This window comes from Papio anubis, chromosome 8, assembly GCF_008728515.1.
Source record: "Papio anubis isolate 15944 chromosome 8, Panubis1.0, whole genome shotgun sequence".
In the NCBI taxonomy this organism is placed as follows: domain Eukaryota; kingdom Metazoa; phylum Chordata; class Mammalia; order Primates; family Cercopithecidae; genus Papio; species Papio anubis.
Window position 1 is genome coordinate 129,407,808 of NC_044983.1, and position 23,039 is coordinate 129,430,846.

Sequence of the window (23,039 nt, forward strand, 5' to 3'; positions counted from 1 at the left end):
ATCTTGCCTTGTGATGTTGTTTTGCTGTGTCCCACACAAATCTCATATTGAATTGTAACCCCCACAATCCCCACATGTCATGGGAAGAACCCAGTGGGAGGTGACTGAATTATGGTGGTGGGTCTTTTCCTGTGGTTTAAAAAACACAGGAGGTTCACTGCATAAGCTCTCTCTCTTTGCCTGCCATGTAAGATGTGACTTGCTCCTCCTTGCTTTCTGCCATGATTGTGAGGCCTCCCCAGCCATGTGGAACTGTAAGTTCATTAAACCTCTTTCCTTTGTAAATTGTCCAGTCTTGGGTATGTCTTTATCAGCAACATGACAATGGACAAATACAACTTGCTTTCCAAAGAAAACATTGTTTCAACCAAATCCCACTTCTGCCATCAATTCTTGTGAGGATTGTGTGCCCTCCTCCCTTAGTTCAGAGTCCTCCAAAAGAAGACACTGAGACCAGGATTCAAGGGTAAGCAGATTATCTTGGAGGTGAAATCGCTGATGGAGAAGTGACAAATGAGACTGAGAGGGAAGGAATTGATCAAAGGGGTTCTCAGGTGAGAAAAACCTCAGGACTATCTCACCCAAATAGCACGGAAGAGTGAGTATCATACAGCAACTCCCTGAAAGAGGTGTGAATTACCTGGCATTTCTGTCCTGCTGGACAGGAAGCAAAGTGGGCCCTGGTAGCTAAGGAAATCCCTCAGGCAAGGAGATATGGGTGCTGCCAACTGGAAGTTGGGCCAGAGAACACGGAAGTGGTGAAGGACCGTCCACAGCTCAGATCCAGTCATTCTTGCAAAGGGACTTCCAGCACTAGATCTTATCTAGTGCAGTTTATTAACAAAGTATATGAAAAGGCCTTCAAATTATTAATAAGAATGCTTATAGAAAAGTTCATCTGTGTCAGATACCATATTTCTGGCTGGGCTGTCCCTCTTGGGAGAACACAGATGCCCTTTACTATCAAATCCCATAGGGCCCATGAGAAGAGACTGCAGGACCAGCCAGATGGCTCATGCCCAGTGCCATTTTTACTTTGCTTCTATTTTACAAGCTGACAATTTTGCTCTGTGTGTACTGTAAAATAACAGACCTTTTCCAAATTTTGCTCAAGCTTACACTGTTCCTTTTTGCCTTTTAATTTATCTTTCTTGTACCTATAGTTAAAAAAAAAAAAGCATTTCACTAGAGGTAGGGTTAAGGCTAGAGGCTCATGTGGTCAGAAAATTTGAGCTCTTCTTGTAAATATTCACGTGAACCTTGTCCCTCCCCACCTCTGCTTCCTCAGGAATGAGTTTTCAAATATTTCATTCCATTTCACAAAAATCTAGCAAGGCTGGGTCAAGGGCCAAATATCTTTGTTATAATTCCCACTCTGCAAAAGAGTATGCAAGTCTCCCCCACCTGCTCACGGGGTCATCATATAGCACAGTGGCAATGGTTGGCCGTAGACATTATCTCAGACATCCCACAGGAAATATTTATAAATCAAAATGGGTCAGATGCCTCAGATAAAGCTATCACAAAAGACATAATCACTGTAGCTATTAGACTGACAGAATAAAAACTTTATCAGAACAACTCCAAGGATGCAACTGTGGAGGATAAGTTGTTCTTCTGAGAATGTGGGTGTCCCTTGGAGGAACACTAATGGAGAATCTCAAAGTCCTGAAGCCCTTAGGAGATTTCAACGTTTGAGCTGGCTTCAGCAGCAGCAGCAATAGGGTAAGCAGATGTGGGAGGATGGAGGTTCTTCCTGGGAGCAAGTTAACGGGGGTGAACAATTTCAGAACTACAGTCTGAGATCTCACTGAAAAAGCTGTTCATCCAGAAGACGGGAAATCAAGAACATGTCTAGGATACAGCAAAACTGGGGTCAGTTAGTAAAGATGGTTGCCATAGCCCTTAATCCTCTGATCCTATTTTTCACTTATTTTTCAATGTTGAGCTTTGTTTCATTTGTAACTTTTTTTTTTTTTTTTTTTTAAGACAGGAAAGGCGCTCACTCTGTCACCCAGGTTGGAATGCAGTAGTGTGGTCTCAGCTCACTGCAGCCTTGACCTCCTAGACTCAAGCAATCCTCCCACTTTAGCATCCTGAGTAACTGGGAGTACATGCATGCACCACTGCACCTGGTTAATTTATATATATATATTTTTTGTAGAGACAGGATTTCGTCATGTTGCTTGGGCTGGTCTCAAACTCCTGGCCTCAAGTGATCCACTTTCCTCAGCCTCCCAAAGTGCTGGGACTACAGGCATGAGCCACTGCACCAGGTCCATAACTAACCTTTCTTGAGCACTGCCTAGGTGTAGGGACCAGTCTCAATGCTTTGCTTGCGTTAATACATGTAATCCTCACTATGCTGTGATTCTGGTATTATCATCCCCATTTTACAAATGAGAAAAATTGGATGCAATTAAGATCGTAAATCTTTCCTAATGAGTGAGTGGGCAAACAAGGAGGGGAATGCAGGCCATTTGTACTGAATTTTACCATATGCTTCCTCCATGCAGGCAGTGAAAAGGGATGAATGGAAAGGGAAGGAGGAGGGTGTGTGGTGTCATGGGCACCTTTGCATGGGAACAGAGCATCTTGAGTGGATGGTTTCAACTCAGAAAAGAAAGGAAGGCAGGCTACATGGGAGTATAAGAGGAGTTGATAAGAGAGACAACTCAGTACTTTGCTGTAGGTGAAGAAAAGGAAGAGTGGTTGAACTCAAAATAGTGGCAGAGCAATGAGGAGAGAAGATTTGGAGAGAAGGGATCCTGTGTCTTTAGGGAGAAATAGTTTAAGGAATCTGATGACTAGGAGGTGATTCCACCCACCCCTGACCAGACATCCACTGCCACTCTCTGGTGGTAGCCGGTTGTGTTAATTCTTCCCAGTGGGAAAACTTAGATTGCTGCTTTTTCTGTGGGTGTGCTGGCTCTGATCACTGCCTCTTCCCTTCCTGCAGCTCATGGGGACCCTAGCTATGATGGCAGTGCTGCTCCACAACCCAACAGTGTCGGCTTTGTCCGCCCATACTCTTTCTGGGTAATTGCTAGAGAAGATTCTCATCACTTCAGGATTCTCTAACAGACCCACTTAAACGTGAGTTAAGTAACTACCTATGGAAGCAATCATTTGTTGTGTGCTTCCTGGATACGAGGCACCATGACTAGCGCTGTGCAGGCCCTTTCTTGCTTCTTAATCCTCACAGCAAACCTTAAAAAAGTATATTACAATCCCTGTATTGATAATGAAGAAACCAAGATGCAGAGAGGTTAAATAGTTCTTCATCTGTCATTCAGCTTGGAAGTGCCAGAGAGGCAATGATTGACTTATGTCTACAGCCTACTACTTGGAAGGCCAGACCAAACCTCCTGTGTCAGCAGCAACTCATGCCTTGCACACCATGCACCAAGAAGTGCATTCTTCATCCATCTGTTCACATTAATTCCATATTTTCTGACTTCTTCGCTGGGAAGGACCTGTACTAGGCCCTGGAGACTCAAAGATAAAAGAGATACAGCTCCACTTATGAATGGCATGGGGATCTCTGATGTTCGAAGAGTGGATGATTAAAAGAAACCTAAGGGGCTTGAAAGAGAGTGAGTGATCAGAGAGGTTGGAGGTTGACTAGAATCATGGCTTCAGCTCATTCTAGAATATTATTTTTCTAATGATAAAACAGAGAAACAAAACTGATTTGGGAAAATGTAAATTTAGCTTACAATTCCAAGAGGCCATAATAAAGCATTCGGGGTTTATAAATGATATTACAGGAGATCAAGATTAGGTTTACGTTCTGCCATACCACCACCCACCCAGTTTCTTTACAACCCTCAGCTCTCTCTTAGAAAAACACAACTCATAAGCCAGTTGGCTCTCAGCTCTCATTTGGTGCCTGGAATCAGAATTTCAACATGAATATGAAAGCTCAAAGGAATTCCATTTGACATCATACCCATCAATTTGAGATTTATTTGCTGAAGGCCTATGACAGATATAGCTATCTCAACTGGGTTCTGTGCTTTTATGAGGGAGTTTTGGCGAGAAATGCTATTTTAAGCACCATTTACGCTTTGCTCAGACTGTTTTTATGGGGAAAGTTATGATTCTTGGTAATTGCTAGAGTTTACTTTTAGCACCTCCTCCTCAGACATCAATGTGAGCTTCTTTGCCTTTCTGCACAATCCTATCATGGTTGCTGTTGCATGGCATCGCCTCTAGGTCTTTAGGCTGATGTTATTTATAAGCTAATGACAGAACAATAAATATTGTAGTAAAGAGTTGTGGGGTGACATTTGCTGAGCCAAAGTTATAGGCAGCTGGAGAGTCTTTCCCTGTGAAATTCTTTCTCCATTCTTCCTATTACAATGACCTACAGCATAGATCAAAATATATCTACCACTCCCTCCCCAAATGCGTTTTCATTTCCTTATAAGATCAATAGAACTTTCAGTGGAAACTACTTTATATGCATTCTGTCTTACAAGAATCCCTTGGCAACTTCTATGTTAAATCCAGGGGAAACTGTGCATATTTTAAATGGGTACATTTCTAATTTTTTGCGTAGGTTCAATGAGCTATGTTTATTAATGTCTACATATATTAATATATATATGAGACATTCTTTTGGTTGATACTTAAAAAATGATGTGTCATTTTAAGCAATACCTTTCTTAATGCAATACCTTTCTTTAAAAAGCTCACATTTTAGAGAGAAGGAAAAGCACATACAAGCAATTAAACACATGTAAAAAGTAACAGGGCTTTTAAAAAGTGTAGAGAAAGTGGCATAAGAGATTAAGAAATTATTTTTTAATTCTCTAGGACAGGGAAATCTTACTGAAGGGGACCACATGTATCTTATGTCTTGACTGATGTGTAGGATTTAGCCTCTCCATCTGATGACTATACATTTTCAACTTCTGACTAGTATCTACACTGCTACTTTCATTGTGATCCTCGTTTCTTTTGTTTCTCCAGCATTTAACTTTAAGAGTCAGTTTAGGCATCATCCTCTCCAGAAATCCTCCCCTGGTAGCTCCAGGCTTGGTCACTTACCTCTATTGTGTTTCTACAACAGGGATAATCTATGTATTTTCTATTTTTATTATTTAAATATTAAATATATATTTATTTATATACATATATTTTTATATAACACACACACACACACACACATATATATATATATATATTTTTTTTTTTAGGGACAACATCTTACTCTTTTGCCCTGGCTGGAGTGCAGTGGCATGATCATGGCTCACTGTTGCCTTGAACTTCTAGGCTCAAGAAATCTTCCTGTCTTAGCAGCCTGAGTGGCTGGGACCATAGGCACATGCCATCATACCTGGTTAATCTTTTATTTTTATTTTTGTAAAGACAGAGTCACGCTATGTTGCCCATCATGGTCTCAAGCTCCTGGCCTCAACAATCTTCCTGCCTTGGACTCCCAAAGCACTAGGATTACAAGCATAAGCCACCACGTACAGCCCTATATCTGTATATTTTCACATTGCTTGGTAATATGTGTGTCTTATCCCCCAGTTGTAAATATTTTAAAATACAGACAGTGTCTCATTGTTGCTCCTGTAGCAGTACCTATCTCATCACATGGTGATTAATATCTGGATAGTTAAGTGACTGAATGGAAATGAAGGACATTTCAAGTGGATGGATCTATAGGAGCAAAGGCCTTCAAGCAGAAAGTTTAAGGTATGTGAAAAAAAAAATACTAGGAGGCAAGGTCCTAAAGGAAAATTCATGCTATATCCTGGGGATGTCAGGTTGAGAATTAGAAAATATATATTGGAAACAAAAGGCAATCATCAATCATTAGAATATTCCTGTGGTTATACTGCATTCATCCCCCACCCTCCTTTTTCTTTTTAAGAGAAGACCTACCTCTGTATTTGCTTGCTATAGGATTCAAAAGAGAACTTGCAACCTTTGCACATGATCTTATCTCCTTGCTACAGCAATTGGTCAAAGGGTGGACACTGAACTAACCAGAGAATGCTGCCTTCTTGTTTATCCAAGGATGTTGTTAGGCTCAGAAAAGAATACCCCAAATGGTGCTTTGGCATGCTGAGCACTTTGAATTTTGAACTAAGGGAAATTGGAAGGCCTTAGAAGCTGCCACAAAAATCAAAATCTTTCTGACCTTTCCTTGTTTCTGTCCCCAAGTGTGGGGAGGGGCTCTCTCTGAGTTCCTTTATCTGACTCAGAACTACTTCCAAAAGAAACATAATTGCCTTCAATCTCCTGTCTGAAATCTCATTAACTAGGAAAGATTAATCACTGAAGAAGAAACTAAAGGTCATGCTACACTCCCTTGAACAGACTTTTCATCTATTCTTCTGAGGGCAGCTATCTGAAAGACTTTATCTGCATAAGAAAACCTTTGTTGGCTGTGCAGTTCTGCCCCTCACCTTCCCATAACTTCTTGCCACCTCCTCCAGAGTCCAGAGGAAATTTGTCCCAAGCTATTGCCTGTTCTTGAGGCTCATTCATCTCCCCTAAATATTAGTTACTCTTCCTCTAAAAGTGCTTACACCTCCCACTTTTCTCTCCCCTATGAAGAGGTATTTAAGCTTCAAGCATCTGGCCTTCTTTGAATTTCATGCTGAATGTGACTCCCATGTGCTTTCACATTAATAAATTTGAACATTTTTCTCCTGTTAATCTGTCTGTTGCTAGTTTTAGCAAATGTAAAGATGAAAGCCTTCAGAAAGCAAAGTTAGAATTTCTTTTGCCTCTACAATGTGCACATAACCAAACTCAGGTCAATCAAGGGACTTCTCTGGGATAATTTTCTAACCTGCACCAGGAAAAGAAGTGTCCTTTCCTATAAGGGTATATGCTGTCATTGGCCAGGTCCCCCATCATAGACAAAAAAAAAATGGGTCTAAAGTTAAAGAAACTCAATGCAACATGCAAAGAAGAACAAAGATAAGAAGGAGCGAGAGAAGTACTTGGTGCCTGTTGTCAGGCTACAGCCCTTTTTCCTGGGTAGGCCAGTTGAATCTGGGCCTCTATAACCTACAATCAGGTAATTGTGATTACATAGCTTCTCTCTCATTGCAATAGCACCAACAGAAAGCAGACTTTAAGGAGAGTCCAGGGACGACTCTCTGGCTAAACAACACATGCCTCATCACTACATGCTGCCCAGAGATTTATTTCAAAAGGGAGACTATAATACCAAGGGGAGTTTCCCCTAAGAATCATCAACATGAAGCCCATCATGTCTATGTCCCCATTTATTCTCTTTTTAAATGCTAAACTTCTTTAAATAGTTATAAGTAGAGGCAAGATTTCAAATAGGAGAGATGATACACAGATACAGAGATAAACTAAACCAAATTAGGTGTTTAAAAGACGTAACAAAATAGCACCTTTTTCACCAGATTTTTGAAGACAGTGTCAAAGGGTGTTGGGAACTGTGCATTAGAAGTATAACACTATAGAAGGACTTTGTATCTATTTCAGAATTTTTGCTATATAATGCAATAACAGTAAGAAAAGAAGCAAGAGGTAGCTGAGAGACCTAATTTTAAAAAAAAGGACATTTCAGACTTCTCTTGGCACACATTTGCGTCTCATTAACATCGAGCTGATAAGAGGTCTTATTTTCACATTTATTGAAGAAAGAATTATCTCTCTTCAATGGTACTTGAGTCCAATATTATACACATAGCACATGAAATGCAGATGAAGTTTCAAGCCTATCACATCCTAGGTTTGACAAGAATAAGTGAGATGGTAACAATTAAACATAATTTCTGAAGCCACAGACCAAGTGTCATTTAATTTATGTAGTCTTTCCAAGTAACCCTGGAAGAATTAATCACTTCCTCTTTCTGGTCCAATAACATTTTTGAACACACTTTTATACCATAAGGTAGACTGTGTTAGAAGCTGCATAGAGTCACAAGTTGAAATACCATTGTTGTTTCTCTCACTACAAAATGGATATATTGTAGAATATGCAATCTACAATTTGAGGGAGAAAAAAATAAGAAAAAAATGCAATATAAGGGAGTTATCAAAATTTCTGGCATTAAGTAAATTCTCCTAAATTAGTCAGTATAACACTTCCCTGTTTTTGATTCAGATACAAAAGTTGGCCAGTCCTCTCCTGCCTACAAACATATCACTCCAAAATAACCACAGTTATAATGACCAGGTGTCTATTTTTAATTTTATCAAAGAAAATAGGTGATGAGAAATGAACCCTATCCTATTTGAGGAGGCTCTCAACAGGTGACCAGATTTTAACCTAATTGCATGATTATCTAAATACAGAGATAACATAAATAAATAGCAAGAAGCAGCATACCCATCAACAACTATCATTTTGCTTTCTTCTTCTATATGGTTATGGAACATGTGTTGTTCTCCACATTATGGTGCAAGGTACTTACTGTGATGCCACTTTCAATGCCAAACTATAGTAGTGTGTTCAGAATTGAATGCAAATGAAAATATAAAAGTAGTATTATAAACAGTTTATGTGGATGAATGCGGCTATTTTTTCCTAAACTGAATGCAGCTTTTTCCTAAACTGATTATTGTGAGTTTTCTGACTTTCTCCTACAGCCTATCTTCTTAAATATTATACCAGCTATCAGTTACTTCTCAAAGTCTATCTGCTTTAATCAATTCTGAACATGTTATTACTATGTTAAAGCAACAATAAATAAGATCTAAATGAAGCCTGGAAAATGCATTTATAAAAAACATGTGAGAGTAGGCCAAGCAGTTTTTGATGTATATTTTGGCTTTTGCTTACCATTTCTGCTTTGAATAATTGACATGACTTAAACACTTCTGATAAGATGTCCTGCATGCTTATAATCTATTTGCCATGTATGCTTTTTAGGATGATATAAAGCACATGAAGCAAAAAGATGCCATCATCTAATCGTGTTACTGTGAGCAGAGAAGAATCCAAATTCAGGCATCCAGGGTAACCAATTTTATGGGACACATTTGACTCAGCCTTAGCCTCCCTCTCTACAATTACATTTCCCCACCTGGGATTTCACAGATCAGCAGTAAACAAACTCCAGGTTTCATTTCCATGAAGTGACAGAAGATGGGTCCCCTGAGTGAAGACGGCCTTCTACCCTTCATCTGAGAAATTTAAACCAGCAGATTTGATAACAAATGTTAAGGGTGTGCAATTAACATACAAAGTGGCACCTGGAAAGGGCACTGCAGACAGGCGTCTGGCTAGAGTCAGTTCTGTGCCCAGGAGAGACAAACTAGCTAATAAATGTTGTTCTCTATTTATGTGTTGACTTCTGAGACACTCCACTTTGACTGTTTTCTTGGTAAAGAGTTCATCGGATCTCAAGAACCTAGCCCCCAAGGAGGGAAAGGCCATTGTCTTTGCCTTAGATTGGCAGGCAGAGTAAATGAAAAATTAAGAAATTATGTTAATTCCCCCAAAGAGAAGAGAAGGGCTAGGATGGCTATTTTATGTTACATGGAGATGAGGGTGTGCTTATTCTTTCAGTTGACATAATCTATTAACGTGTAAAATACTTATAAAGAGTCTCTAGCACATTTTAAGTGCTGAATAACACAGCAGCCACCACCACCAGCATCACATACTGCTGACAGGCATTGTACTAGCTTCCTGGGATTCAAACATTAAACATATGTATTAAACATACATACAAATAAAACATCTCTATGTGTTCAAAAATATATGTATACAAATATGTCCAATACATTTCTATGAAAAGTGACTCTACAAAGAGTCTCATAAAATCATGGTTATGGCTGGTAGACCAGCAGTTTAAGTGAAGGAGGTCTTCAATGAAGAAGTAGCACAATCTAGGAACTGTTCACCAAGCAGGTAAGAGAAAAAGACCTTCACAAACAAGGAAGAAACAAACACACCCTGGTTAATGGGGAATTCTAAGAAGCCCAGTTTGATTGTTGACTCTGATGTGAAGGGGTAAGGGGAAGACATGAGGCTAGGGGGAGGTAAACTTGTGGGCTCACCTTATGGAAGTCTTTGCTGCCCTACTAAGGAATTGGAGCTGTATGTCATGGAGATCCATTTGACAGTTTCAAGAGGGCCGTGTTACAGGGTCTCTAAAGATAGCATGCCCTTCAATTTGCAAAAACACATACAATTTAAACTCCCTGTGCTGACTTCCTCACTAATAGAGTGAAGGTTATTATGGATGGAAGGAGTAACATGATAGAAGCAAAAGCAATGCTAAAACCTTGCAGGGATGTATGATATATTAGTTTGTTTTCACACTGCTATAAAGAATTATCTGAGACTGGGTACATTATAAAGAAAAGAGGTTTAATTGACTCACATTTCCACATGGCTAGGGAGGCCTCAGAAAACTTACAATCATGGAGATAGGGCAAGGGGAAGCAAGGCATGCCTTACATGGCAGCCCGGGAGAGAGAGAGCAAGGGTGAAATCATCAGATCTAGTGAGAACTCACAATTCCAAGAACAGCATGAGGGAAATCCGACCCCAATGATCCAATCATCTCCCACAACGTCCCTCCCCTGACACATGTGGATTAAAATTCCACATGATATTTGGGTGGGGACACAGAGCCAAATCATATCAAGGGAAATCACAGAATTTTGTGTTGCCATTGAAAATTTGAAAAAAGCAAGGTGGAGGTGAGTCTTATCACATCTCCACTTAACTTGCCTGTCTGATTCTTATAGAAGTTAGATGGGTTTCAGACACAGCCAATGGATTATTGCAAACATAACAGAGTTGACTCCAAAATTGCTATTGCTATTCCAGCTGTAGTCATTTTACTAGATCAAATAAACATAGCTTTTGGAACCTAGCATGGAATTATTCAAAAAAAATTATTTACTTCTATCCCAGGGATCCACAGCCATACCCATGGGTAAAATCTGATCCTCAATTTTTATAAATAAAGTTTTATTGGAACACAATCATGCCCATTCCCTAACATATTGCCTATGGCTACTTTCATGCCACAGTGACAGAGTTGAATAGCTGCAAGAAAGATTGTGGCTCACAAAGATTAAACTATTTAGTATCTAGCTCTTTTTAGAAAAAGTTTGTTGACACCTGCCCTATCAAAATGAAGATGATAAACAGGCTGCTTTCACCTAGCATAAACATCAGTATACCTCTTCTGAAACTATCCCAGGCCACGATAACTCTAACGTGCTCTTCAAAACTCAGTCTACAGAACTTTGATCATTTTAATATGCCACAGAACACATTACTGGTCCACATACACATTTGGTTTCTTACTGATAGGATCTGGTGATCAGAAAATAGAAAGTGCCTCTGAAAGAGAAAACCTGCTTGATCTCACTTGTGTATAGATTGTAAGTGTCAAACTCATATAAGCAAGTTGAATGGTAGTTACCAGAAGCTGGGCTGGGGTGGAGGGGAAGACTGGGGAGATGTTAGTCCAAGAATACAAAATTTCAGATTGACAAGAGGAAAAGATTCAGGATAACTATATTATACATTACAGGGCCTATGGTTAATGATAATAATAATAATGTAACATATACTTGAAAATTGTGGAGGGAGTAGACTTTAAGTGTTCTCATCACAAAAAAATAAGTTTTTAAGGTAATGGATATATTAATGAACTTGATTTAGTCATTACACAATGTATACACATATCAAAACATTATATTGTATGCCATAAATGTATACAATTTGTCAATTAAAAAATAACAGAATAAAAAATGTCGTAAATATATTGTAAAGTAAGACATAAATGCTAGATGGAAATGCACCCCTTAAAAATAACCATGCTAATGATGATCTGACCTATTTACTGAGTAACTATAAGGCTGTCAGGTTTATGACGGGGCTGCCATGAAGACTCTCCAGCTGGGATGCTCTGCAGTTCAAGCAGCTGCGTTTTGATCCACCAGATCCAATGGTGCTCAAAGTGTCAGTGACAGGTTAATAAAGATATGAAGTCTATTGCAAACTACAATAGGATAATTAATAGTACGTGCCTAGACTTTTGTTAAAAGCCAAGCCCTTTAGGCAACCAACAATTCTCTTGGTGATAAAGATGTCTGAACTTATTACCAGACCCTGGTAGAATCACAAAACCATAAACTTGCATGTGCCATTATTCTTTGCTTCTTTCTCTATTCTGCTGCCTGGAAATCAGATACAAATTTGAATGTCACATGCCAGGGATGATGAAGGGGTAAGTTAAAAGGCACTTGGATCTATGTGGGCTACATGGAGTAGAGAAGCCTTACAAGACCCTGCACTACAAAACCCCAAATGAAGATTCTGTTGCTCTCTGGGGTAACACACTGTAGTACAGAGAAATATGAAATTATTGCCTTAAATCTAGAAAGGGCTAGAAAAGAGTAATGTGTGCCCTTCATAGAACAGAGGAAAATCTGAGGACTTTTCATTTACAGAATATATGTTAAAAGAAGAACACAGGCTTTGCAGTTTTACAGATGCAGACTCCAATCTCCTGTGTGCTATTTGACAACTCTATGGGCTTGAGAAATTCACTTAACTTCTGTATGCATGAATTTCCTTATTTACCAGATAAAGAAAATAGCTAGCTTATAAGGCTCTTGTGAGAACTAAATAATAACCTATGCAAAGTATAGTAGGGGTTCTTTCATTTAATAACAAATAAGACTTGCAATCTCTCCATCTCTGTCCCTATGTACTTCCCAACAAAAACTAACAACCACCAACCAAACCAACCAACCATTTCTCTGAATGGGTAATTATAATACTTTAGTAATTGTAAGATGGATATCAGAATCACAGCTACCAGAGATGTAAAATTTAAACCATGAGTGAGAAATGGAGGGAGAGTAGCATAGAGATATAGGCTTGTATAACATGATCTAGATTTAAAATGATCTGGAGGGTGACTTCTAAAAATGTACATAAACATCACACTTGAAGTTGCATTAATTCCATAAAGAGGACATTATCAGGTCATTTGCTATTTCATTTTATTGTAAAACACAACTTATATATATATCTTTAACTTATAACAGTGTAGTAGCTCAGACATGACAGTTATCTCAGATAAATGGAACATATAAAATGCTACAGCAGTTTATGAGATTGGCATTAAAAGAACATATTTGAAAAACAGGGGAAGACAAGTCACATATTGGAGAACTTATGATCTGTCCTATATTTGTTTTATACGACTGAAGAAATAGGCCATGTCAAAATCGGCTGAACATCTAGACCATAGATGTGGTAACCATTCATGGTAAATAGTAGCCTATCCTTGAGTTATCACTTGGACAATAAAAATAAGTGGAGAAAGAGCTAAAGAGGTAGTCTAGTTTTCCAGCTAAGAGCATAAAAGGTCATGTCAAATAACGTGAGTTGTTGGAATGTCTACTGTTCCACTTCCTTGCCACAAGACATCTGATGAGTTAGTTAACCTCTCTGCATTTCATTGTCCTCATCTGTAATTCAGAGGCAATACTACCAAAGTCACATCAATGCATAGAGAAGACCTGAAAAAATGAACGTGAAATATTCAGCACAGGGGGTGGTATAGGCTACTTACCCAATAAGTGGCAGTTACTTATTTTGTTAAAGGTCAATATACATGGTGATTAAGAATAAAACTTTGGAGCTAGAATAACCTAGATTTTAGTGCTAGTTCTGCCATTTATTTTCTCTCTTTCTTTGAATAGGAATTCTTGCTAAGTTGCTGTTCTCTCATATGCAAAATGGTGAAAATGATACTACCTATTTCATGAGATTATTTTGAACCTATCGTTAAAGCAGTCAGTAAGTGCATATTATTGCTGTTATTATTAAGTGGCTAATAACTGTTAGCACTTATTAAGTACTTACCATATAACAGAGTTGGGTGAAAATACTCTTCATGTACTGTGTTACTTATCTTTCACAGAAACCATTTAATGCATTTTCTTCATTTTAGCAAAAGAAATTGAGGCAGAGTTAGTTACTTGCCTAAGTCCTACCTATAGCATTGTCAGAGTTAGAATTCAAATCCACTTTAAAAGGTTAGAAAAAGAACAAATTAAAGAAATTAATCTAAATAAAGATAAGACATGAAATCAACAAAACAGAAAATGGACAAGCAACAGAGAAATCAGAATAAAAGTTGGTTATTTAAAAAGACTAATGACATCGCAAAATCACTGGAAAGAATAACAAAGGAGAGAACACAAACTATCATTATTAGAAATAACAAAGGTGACATTACTATAAATTCTACAGACATTAAAGGGGTAATTAGAAAATATCAACAACTTTATGCCAGTAAGTTTGATATCTCACATAAAAAACAAATTACTTAGAAAAACCATAACTCACCAAATACAAGAAATAGAAAATAATAAACCTATATCTATTTAAAGAAATTTTAATTTTTAATTAAAAATATTCCCCCAAAGAATATACAAGATCTATAGCACTGGTTAATTCTATACAACATTGAAAAAAAGGAACACTATGCTTATCTTAACTATTTCATCTGTCCATTTCGAATATAACACCAGCAAAACCCTGTTACTAAAATCAGAACAAGATATTTAAAAGAAAACCACAGATTAATATCACTCAAGAACATTGGCACAAAATTTCTGAACAGAATATTAGCTAACCAGATTTAGCTTATATAAAAAATAATATATCCTAAGTAGGGATTATTATAGGAGTGCAAAGATGGTATAACCTATGAAAACTATCTACATAGTCCACAAAATGATTACAATAAAGGTGAAATTTTATGATCACTTTAATAAGCGCAGAAAAGATCATATAACTCCCTCATGTTGTAAAGCATCCAAAAACTAGAAATAAAAGCAAGTTTTCTTAATCTGATAAGGACATCTGAGAATTCCCTCTAGCCTGTTTCATGCTTAATTATGAAATATCAACATCTTTCCTCTAAAATCAGCAACAATGCAAGGATGTCTGCTCTCACCATTTGTACTTAACATTCTGCTTACAGGAGGCCTTAGCAATTATAATAAGGGCAAAAAGGTGGACTTGGTCTGAGCCTATAGTAGATAGCATGTGGTATTGTTGAAAGAATAGACAAATACATCAATGGAATTGGAAGAGAGTCCAGAAATAAATCCACATCTATACAGTCAAATAATTTTTAATAGGACTCCAAAGCAATTCAATGGGAGAAAGAAAAGACTTTTCAATAAGTGGCAAAAAAATGAATATCAACTCTTATACTATATGCAAAACTAAATTAAAATGAGTCACAAATCTAAACATAGACACTAAAACTATAAGTTTTATAGAGAAAACCTAAGATAAAAATTTTATAACATTGGAGTAGGAAAATAGGTTTCGAGAGGTAAGGGAAAATACTCAACATTGAGAAACTGAACTTTATGAAACTTTTTTAAACAGTTGCTTACCAAAAGACTTTGTTCAGAAAATAGAGAAGCCATGGAATGAGAGAAAATATTTGCAGCATACATGTCTGATAAAATATTTTTGTCCAGAATATACAAAAGAATCTTACAACTTAATAAAATGGAAGACAACCCAATTTAAAAACAAATGGGCAAGAGACTTGAAGAGACACTTGTGAAAGATGATATACCAATGACCCTTAAGCACACTGTAAAGTGTTCACCATTATTCATCATCAGGGACAAAAAAACTGAGACCACAATGTGTTTCCATGGCATAGACACACTAAAATGGCAAAAAGACTGTTGACATGGGTGAAATGCAAGTGGAACTCAACATTGGTCAGAGGGTAATTACCTAGGAAAACTATCTGGCAAATCATTCATTAAACCATCTACACCTGGAAGTAACACACATTCCTTTCTTCATTGCCCAGAACTAGCCATAAAGCCAACCCAAATGCAAGGGAAGCTAACGAGAATAGAAGAGCACATGGATGCTCTTCAACAAGAACTGTCTCTGCTTCATGGAGGTTTTACAGTACCAAAGGTGAGAGATGAATATGGCTTGAATTAGGGTGGTTATAATGGAATAGAGAGAAAGGCATAAATGCATGAAATGTTGCCAAAGTATCATTGAAAAGAGTGTAATTTGGGGCAGGGAAGAGAGGATTCTGGAGAAGAGAATGAAGACAAATAAAATGAATACAGTTAAACAACCAGTATTTATTGAATGCTTATGGCAAAACTCCTCTCCAATAGTTCATCCTTAGAAAGGAGTGAAAGAAGTTAGTTAATAATTAGGTTATTAAAATTCTGTTATTGTCTACCCTGCTTTTACCTAATATGAGGCAGAGGTTTATCACATCTGGGCTAATGACCTATAGCACACAGACTTGTAGCTTTCTTCAATCACAATCTGCCCTCTGTATTAGTCTGTTTTCTCACTACTATAAAGAACTTCCCAATACTGGGTAATTTATAAAGAAAAGAGGTTTAATTGACTCACAGTTCTGTATGGCTGGGGAGGCCTCAGGAAACTTACAGTCGAGGTGAAAGGGAAAGCAGCATGTCTTCCATGGCAACAGGTGAGAGACAGCCCATGTCAGCACCCGAAAATCTACCATCAGATCTTGTGAGAATTCACTCACTATCACAAGAACAGCATGGGGAAAACCACCCCCATAATCCAATCACTTCCCACTAGGTCTCACACCTGAAGATTGCAATCCAAGATGCGATTTAGATGGGGACACAAAGCTTAACCATATCACCCTCCATCAACTCAGTGAATTTGGACCACCTGTGCTCTCAGTGCTACCTTATTCAGCCAATCATTACCTTAGTTACAGGTGGTCATAACCTACAGCCTCAATCTGACTCAGGGCAAGAGTAGATTCAACTCGCTTAAGGATGAGGTCTGAATGCCAGAATTACAATAACTCCAAAAGAACTAAGAAACTGTTAGCACACCAAGTTGCTGCCTTCATGCTAAACCACTTCTGCACGCTCAGGCTAACCTTCAATTTTGCTTTTTTTTTCCTTTCAACCTCATATTTTACCTCTCAGTCTTAGAGCTTTAGCACTTAGCCTTTTCCCCATGAGTAACCCTTGTTCCTTGAATCCTGTGTCTCAGTAGGGCCCTCCTGTGATCATCATACCATCCTGCCTGGAAGCAGGATACTAAGAATTGAGTGTGTTCATGCTCTGCCTGCAAGAACAGCACTCTCAGGCCAGTATCATGGCCTACTGGGCAGAGCCAAGCACGTAGTCTACAAGAAACCTGTGCTTAATGTAAGAAATATTTGATTTAGTGATTTCATTTTGTCTTTTCCTACTAGCCTGTTAACAAGGTCCTAGCATACCTCAACAGGGACTTACTGGAATTATTCAAGATGGGGCTAAATTTTATTACTTATAAAATAAAGACTTTACTTTTTAAATAAAAATGATAAATGCTCATTACTTTTAAAAGCAGTGGAAAAATAGAACAAAATCTACATACTTGTGTTTTCTCCTACTTCTCTCCAACCTCTATTTCTTGTTTTCTCCAATCCTTAGCATATTGTTTTGAAGGACATCTTGGTCAGTTGAATTTTGTTACTCAAATTCTTTCAAGAAGTGTTCATGAGTACTGTATACTGGAGGATGTTCATCTCCAGCCTCTATGCTGGAGGAACAACTTCGTGTAAAATGCTTGGGTAAAAATTTCTCTTGGAACCTTATTGCTCTGTTCACTTGTGGTGCTTCATATTTCTGAAATACATGAACCCATCTTGAAAGGTTTTCCTAATTTTTCAGAAGTCTCATTCTATTGGATCTTCAAATATATTCTTGGACTTTTCGTATTCTATTATCATCTGATGAAGCACTAAACCAAGTTCAGAATGTGACTCCTTTGCTTCCCTTAGCTACTCATTAGCTTCCCTATAATTATTTTTACCACTACTCTCCACTTTGTGTTAGGCATTCTCTTTAAGACAGGACAACACATGCCCAGCTGTTTTCATTTGCAGATATTTAGTTGCTTCTAAGGTGGATTTAATTATTTTTATAATTTAATCTATTTTATGCCTTTTCTCTCAGTCTTGTAGCTAACTTACTTGATTTTAACCTTATTCATTTGCCTTATGTTATCCTCCTTCTAATTTTGCATCTCTTTCTGACCTTTTTTGGAGAAACCCTTCTATCTAAAGCTACTTTGAGTTTATAATGAAGTAGTTGTACAAGACCCTTCCAGAATTTCTTTGGACAATTAATTCTTAGGATACATATCTGTTTCATCTTACTTTCACTTATATTTTCAGTTTTCGTGCCAAAGGCCAGCACTGACTTCTTTCTGGCTATCACTTCTCTGTAGAAGGGGCTAAGTTACTGAGGATGGGCACAAAAAGGGAGCAACAAAATCCTCTGCTCCAAATCAGCTTTGTTGTCTGCTATGTGATTTAGCCAAATCTTTTGTTTCTGTTTCTTAGGGTAGTGTATTTCTTAGGTTTCATATATGCATTTATTATTATGTAATCAAACATTGCATTATGAATATTGGTGAAGGCTTTATATGCCAACTCAGTCCAGATTTGGGGGATAGAGTGGTGAATAGGATGAGCCACATCTGACCTTTAGGCCCTTTTTTCTTTTTAAACCAGTGAGCGTGGTTTTGTTGTTGTTGTTTTTGTTTTGTTTTACAGGACGACAAGGCCCTTATTTTTAAATGGGGATGAGAGACATTAAACAAGTAACAAATAAATTAAAACACATAATTACAGTTTCTTATTGCTATCAAAGTTGGTTTAGAAATTTACTTGTATGACTTAGCACAAGTTAAAGCTTTTATGAGTCAGGGGCAAGTCACTGAGCTCTGAGTTTTCTCATTTAAAAATGGATACAAATAAACCTGCCTGCTGATGGTTTTGAAGGGCCTTAAGTGTGATAATATATGTACAATGCCTTTGGAAATCAATTAGATAAACCTTGAACATTGCTAAAACAAACACTTTTTTCTAACGCTACTTGCAGCTCTCTTTCTCCTTGGCTGATGATAGGTGAAGGTACGTAAAGGAAAATCACAGGTGTTTCTTCGATTGCACCTCCCCATCTTCAACTCCTTCTCCCACACCTGAGAGTGGGGAGGATCGAGCTGTGGTTGAGACCCACTTTATTCCCAATTACTGCTGACACAGGGACCGTGCTTATCTTCCACAGGGACCCTCGCACCAAGATGTGCTGACTCTGGACTATTTTCAGTCAGAATTAGTAACAGAACATTATAATTTATCAATCGGCTTGAGTTGAGGTTATTTAATTAAAATCAATTTCCCAGCATCTAATTATGCATGGCGAAGCAACATCAATGCCGATTCTGAATCTGCAACTTTGGGAACTATTGGTATATGGTTCAGAGGCTCTCTGATTCCCTCAACTCCAGACTTCTAACATAGGGTCTCTGTTGGAGTTAGAGTCTAAGGTAAAACCTTCAGAAAAGCCTTTTGAAGGGTGAGTGTGGAAGCCAGGATAGGTTCTTCAGCATGTTCTGTTAGCATAAAGAGTGCAAGAGATAAGGAGAGACTCATGGGTACACTGCCCAAATTCCTGCAGGAAAAAAAAAATGTTAAATGCAATTAGCAGCAGTTGAATTATTGGAGCGAAAAACTATCATTGGCACAAAGACTGTGTGATTTGAAGGGGAAGAAATTATTCAGACCTGAGCACCTGCTGTATTCCAATCCCTTTGTGTGAATAGGGTTTCATTCCTCCCCTGCAGTCCAGTGAGGGAACAGAAAAATTCAACATATAGCAGGCATTGTGCTGGAGAAATGGACAAAGTGCTCTTGGAATCCAGATCAGTGCCTGATGGGGCAGGGAAGAGATTTCTCAGGGGTTCACTTTTGATGTGGCCTTAAAAATGAGTGGTGGATTGTCAGTCAGAAAATGAGGAGAGAACTTTCAAGGCAGCAGGCATGAGCATCCCAAAAGGTGAGTGTGTTCATGAAACAGAGTCTTCTAGTGCAAAGAAGAGAGGACGATGTCAGGGACAGGCCAGGAAGAGCCTCAAATGCCAGGTTTCGTACAGTCCAGATCCTATTGAGGAGCTCAGTTTTAAAAGTTAGCCAGAGAGGTGATATGATTCATAATGTACTAGAAAGATGATAGTGACAACAGTGTGGTGAGCAGTCTAAAAAGAACAAGGCCAGAACCCGCACACTGGGAAAATGGTCCTGGTGAGAGGTATCAGCTAGCAAATACTGAGCAGCGGCCACAAAGCAGCATGCCAAGCACTTTACACATAGAACTTCCTACAAGCCTATCAGGATCCACAATCTCTCTCCCTTGTGCATATGAGGATGCTGAGAACCAGAAGGATGAATTGTCCAAGGTAAGACGTGTAGTAAGTAAGCGATGAAACTAGAGCTCAAGCCCAGGTTGAATGACTCTCAGTTGCATGTTCTTAACCACAAGGAAGAAAGTTAGTGCAGGATGAATAAGAACTTTCTAACAGACCTATGTCATTAGGTTACTGCGAAGAATAAATGAGATAATGTACTTAAAGGAGGCTCTGTGAGGCAGTGAGCCCACGTACAAAGAGGTAAACAAGCAGAGGCTGTTTACTGAGACACGAAGTTGAGAGCATAAGTCCCCTACCCAAACTCACATGGCCAGTAGTAGACCAGTCTATAATCCAAATCCAGGCTCCTCTGACCCCAAAGCCTGTGCTCTGAGACCCTGTTTCACACTGACATCTAATGTTCCTTCAGCACTGATGCTACGTTTTCACGATTTATCCTTTCATTCCCCGTAAGTGGATCACCTACAATAGACTGGACTTCAAAACCTCCTCCTTCTCTCTCCTTAATTGGGGCTTTTCTGTGCTGAGAAACTGTGCTTAAAAACCCCACAGAGCTACGGATGAAGTGCCAGCCCCTGGATTGCCTCCTGGTCCCCTTTCATCTGGTTTCAAAGAGAAGACATGATGGATAAGAGCCAGATTTATTTCTGGTTATCTTGCTAATTCTAAGCACCATGTGTCTGCCACAGGAGCAGAATGTTAAGGTAAAAATGTTCAGACCCGCAAAACAGAAACCCTCTTTGTAGGTGAGCAGGACTATGCTAGCTGAGTGGACCTGAGCTTGTCAATGTGCAGATTTAAATGTGTGTATGTGCATTCATGTATTTGTGTGTGTGGTTGCTCTCTAAAAACAGACCAAAAAGAAAAGAATGCAGAGAAATAAAAAAATGTTTAGGAAATTTAGAAATATGGTGTAGTCTAGAAGAAAGGGCAAGAGTTTGGAATGTAAATGACCTGAGTTTAAGTTCCACATTGGCCCCCTAGATGCTGTGTGACTTCGGAAAAGTTAATAACCTCTCTGACTCTCACTGATGAGATATGGAAAGGGGAGCATGGAAGAGGTATGAAAGGATGTCCATTCAGAAGCACCCCCTTTTCTCTAAGTTGGACCCTTTGCATTTCTGGACATCTGGGTTCTTACTCTCACTCATTTCAGTGGACACTGCCTTGCATAAGGGCTGACCTCCTAAAGATATTCCAGAAGGGATTCACATCTCTGATAGGAAAGTAAACTAGCTCTACAAGAGCTCCTCTGATGTTTCTTCCATATGCATACATTTTAGGCCCCCATGTCAATTGCCACTGCAGTCAGCCTTGGCAGGGCCCCCTCTTTCCAAGTGTGGGATACGGCATCTGTCTGGCCCTTTTCTGTGCTGGGGGAAGCAGAGCAGTGAAAACAGCCTCACTCCTTTTTACGTTTTGGCCGTTTTCTTCTGGTCTGTGTTTCTCTCCCTCTAAGAGTTCTCAAAATCTTAACTGATTCTGGCATTGGTTGATGTCTTGCAATAAAGTTTACAGTTTTCAACTTATAGATCATCCATGCTGTGGATATGTGGCTGGGCATGGGGCCAGTGAAGACACGGAAGGTGTGACTGCCTATAAATAAATAACCTATAAATGACTCTGGAGTCTATTTCTAATCTTATTTCCTGCCTTTCACCATTAAGAAGGGTCCTATAATCTATAGACAGTTTAATTATATTTTTTCAGTGTATGACCTTAAATTTTTATAAGCACATATTCGTTAGCAAATCTAAATTTAATTAATATCCCTACCCTTCTCTTGAATTGTGCATGGATCTTAAAACTCTTTAATTCCAGTTATACCTCTCCTGCTTTACTAAGGATGCTATTTAACATTTTAATTTCCCATTGTATGTAAACTCTGAAATTACTCATTATCATTATGGCAAGGGTTGTTTTATTTGATCAATTCTCACTCGGGTTTTCTCACATGTTGATCAATTTCTTTGCTTGTCCTTGCTTCTTTCAGAGTTCAGTTTCCAATAGGAAAGTGAACTACCTATCCAGGGGCTCATGATCTGACGCTTCTTCCATATGGATACATTTTGTGACCCCATATCAATCACCCATGCAGTTGGCCTTGGCAGGGCCCCCACTTTCCACATGTGGGGTAGGGCAGCTGTATTCCAGACTTTGGTGTATCCTTCACTGAGATAAGTGAGGGGCAATCCTCTTGGAATTTTCTCTCTTTTGGGGAGAGGAGAAGTTGTAGAAATGCCTATTTCTTCTTATTCTTGAGTGATAATTTAGCTCAGTATAAAATTCTAGATTGATATGGTCCCCTGACACATTGAAGATGTGATTACATCATAGCTAGCTGTAGTTTTTCTTGAGGAATCACTGAAATTGCATCAGTGGAATTGATGCCTCTTTGCAGTAAACCTGTATCTTCTCTTTGGTTGTTTTAAAAGTCCTCCTCCCCTTCCCTTTGGTCTTCTGTTTCAATATGATATGTCTAGGAGTGAATTCATTTTTCTATTTTGACTCTGTATTTATCATTGTTCTTGAATCTGAGAATTCATATTTTTCACACGTTCCATAAAATGGTCAAACATTTCCCCTTTGAAGATGTCTTTCCCTCTATTTTCTCCATCATTTCTTCCCGGAACTTCTAGAGATAAGTTGGATCATTTTATCTACTACTATCTGCGTCTTCTAATCTCTCTTTCAAATTTCCTGTCTTGTTAATGTGTGCTACAGGCTTGGTAATTACCCTAGGACTGAGCTTCCAGTGCACTAGTTCTTCCTTCAGGTGTAACTAATTTGATGTTTA